Source organism: Amblyomma mixtum, chromosome 3, assembly GCF_055824585.1.
Source record: "Amblyomma mixtum isolate Tamu chromosome 3, ASM5582458v1, whole genome shotgun sequence".
In the NCBI taxonomy this organism is placed as follows: Eukaryota; Metazoa; Arthropoda; class Arachnida; order Ixodida; family Ixodidae; genus Amblyomma; species Amblyomma mixtum.
In genome coordinates, this window is record NC_143014.1 from 256,135,601 (window position 1) to 256,139,006 (window position 3,406).

Consider the following 3,406-nt stretch of genomic DNA (forward strand, 5'->3'; position numbering starts at 1 on the left):
GTCTAGGTGGTCGAGCCGATCGCGCCTCTCGATCGTTCAGTGTGCGGAGAAAATGCAAAAACCAAGAAAAGAATTCTATTGAAGGCGGGGCCATGACGTCGCCCTGTGACGCACTCCACAGACACCACGCCTCCGGCTTACACCGGAGAAGGAAGGGGTGATTTTGCCTTGCCGAGCCTACTCGACGAGGAGCGGGAGAGAAAAATTTCGAGGAGGGAATGGATGGAGAGGAGGCTCGCTCAAAGTGAGGTAGAGAGTGCTTGGGACGATGGGGTGGGCAGGGGCCCTTTAACATCCCAAAGCGACTCACACTATGGGGGACGCCGTAGTGAAGGGCTCCGGAAATTTCGATCACCTCAGATTCTTTAGCTTGCTCCGACATCACATAGTACACGGGACGCTTGAATAACGCCTCCATAGAAATTCGACCGCCGCGGCCTAGATCGAACCTGCGTCTTTCGAGTCAGCAGCCGAGAGCCATAACCACTGAACCACCGCGGCGGCTGTTAAATTGCAGGTGCGCGACATCTTGGGGCATTTGAGTGCCACGCGAGGATCGGTGCATTTCAAACAAGCCGGAATGCGGTGCCCCGGCGACCGGATCATCGACGGCGAAATGCTCATCGGTTATGCTACGAGGCTGTTCCAGGGAGCAGCCGTATTTTCCTCCTCTGAAGGCGGAAAATCGGCAGCGTCATCACCAAGCGAGACAGAAACCATTGCGCTAGGGTACGGAGACTGTCGATCTCCGCTTTGACTTGGAGCCTGGTTAGAATGTCGTTATAACTTTACGGGGCCTGCAGACGAAATTCTCTGCTCTTTGGGAGTATCGTATTGTCACAAAGACTCTAGTCGACGTAAACCAATAAAGAGAAGTCCTCACTCCGTTGCAATTAGTAGTAGCTGACCATAACAGTTTGGGAACAGGTTCCCCGAAATGACCTCGAACCATTCCTTCGCCTGCGGATCAATTCCTTACCGCTCGCCGCCGACGGAGACCATGCGAGCGAGAAACGCACAACTAGGTGTACTCGCACATATCACAGCACTGGTGCCACACAGAATGCTGCCAAGGAAAAGTGTTCGCCGCCGAAATTTGTACTGATCAGCGGACAAACGGTTCAAATTTGCCGCTGTGTGCCGATCTGTGCATCGAGCATGACACCGAGACAGAGACACCCTACATGATGATGATCGATGATTCCCTAGCCGTTACATTGGTGTAAGGCTCCTCTATTTTTTTTAAATAGAGAAGCCTTATGTTATTGTAGAGTTTCAGTGACTTTACATGGATGGTAAGGGTGGATGGATGGATGGATACGAGCGCCCCCTTTGAAACGGGGTGGAGGCAATTGCCACTATGCTCAGCTTTTATTTCTTTACTATTTTTTTTGTTTATTGTGTTGGCAATTCTCATTAAGATTCGCCATCATCCTTACCTACGGTTTCCTACAATTCTAACCTTATGCCACATCTCTGCTTTTAAGCCACCAATCCTCCAATCGCTTTTTGCTAACTTCCACTGCAGATTTATTTACATGACCATTGTTATCTTTAAACCCTAGGGCCTCAGAAAGAGTGACTGTGCCTGCATCGACATCCGGATGAATACCATCACGTTTGATTATGAGGTGTTCAATTATTTCCACAGATCTACCACACACTGCACATGTGTCAACTTCTTCGTTAAATTTCTTTTTGTAGCTGCGCGTTCTAAGACACCCTCACCTAGCTTCAAAAAGTAGGGCACTGCCTCTTGAGAAAAATTCTTTCCTGATCTGCCTTTTCCAGTATCGATATAGTTCTACACTATGTTTCTTTCCCCCTGAATTCATCCAATTTTTAACTTCCGCGTTTTCTCCGTCCACATGACCGGCATACTTACTGGTTAGTTTTCTAGTTCTTTTCCGCCACTGTGAGTCAACGCTCTTTCTGTATAAATATTTAAACACCTTAGCTGCCCCCCTGTTATTGTCCAATTTCCTCAGGCGTTCTTCATATAGTATTTTATGCTTAGCTTCCCGTGCTTCGAACGATGCCCAGCCCATATCCCCTTGTACTGCCTCGTTTGTGATTTTGCCGTGGGCACCTAGTGCTAATCTTCCAACAGCTCTCTGATTTACGTCTAATCTCGACTGAACTTCTGTCCTTAAGCAAAGAACCGCATTGCCGAAAGTAAGTCCCGGCACCATTATTCCTTTCCAAATACCTCTTAGTACATATTTGTTGTACCCCCATAATGCCCTATGTTTTATTATTCCGGCGTCTCTTCGTCCTTTTGCCCTAAGAGCCCGTTCATGCTTTTCCGTGTATATCTGCCCTTCGTTTAGCCATATCCCGAGGTATTTGTATTCGGCCACTTTGGTCGTTAAAAATCACCACACCTGATTTAGTTGCGCTAAAACTGAATCCTAGAGCGTCTCCTTCGTCTCCACAGCAATTAAGCAAAGTTTGTAAATCTTCCTGGCTATCTGCTAACAGTACAATATCGTCCGCATACATAAAACCCGGGAGTCGCTGCTCACCTACGTTATTGTAAAGCCCCTCGATAATTTGAAAGTAGCGTCTTTCTGTGAACTATGCCGCCGCGCCGCGCACCCTCGCCGATCCTCCTCTCTCACCTCTCCCATCGGCGCTTTTCTCAACGGTGATTGGCTCCGCGGGCGGTCTCCGGGAAAAGCGCGCGGAAAGTTCGCTCTTTTTGTGTTTTCATTTTTCGTCGGCGCCATTTTTTGGCCAGCCGCCGCTGCTGCGACCGAGCTCCCTGGCATTGCGCGCTTGCACTTCGCGTCATTCGCGCTCTTTTAGTGCAGCACTATGCCGAGTTGCTGCGCATTTCAGTGCACAAGCCGGACTGAAAAAGCCTTTGTTCTTTTCGCGATTCCGAGCGGCAAGAAAGACAGCATTAGAAGAAAAAAGCGGCTGCGCAACATCGGCCGCAAGAACTTGACCCCGACGAAGACTGCCCACCTCTGCGAGCAACTGTGCATTTCTTCCAAGCGACTGTGTATACTGAAACTGCATGCATGCGCATCACAAAGCCAACAACCTCACTTAATTCACTGATCATTTTGCGTCGTTATGCGTGTTATAGTTGTCACTTCATGGTTACGCTCAACGTGCTATAATAGCGGCGGCTGATGCATACAATGTGTGTGCATGTGTTAGCAAGTGTGGAAGGAAAAGTGTTGGTATGCGTGCAGCGGTATCCGCGGTGCGGTAAATTTTTCGAACCTCTGGTAATGGTGCACATCGCAGTAATGCGGCGCATGTCCCGAGCGAGATTTAACCTAGATTTTTTTATGAATGCAACTTGTCTAACGATCTACGCTTATTTGTTGTTTTGCTGAACCCTTACGCTTCTACCAGGTGAGATTATCAATGCCACATTCTCGGAAAAGACCTC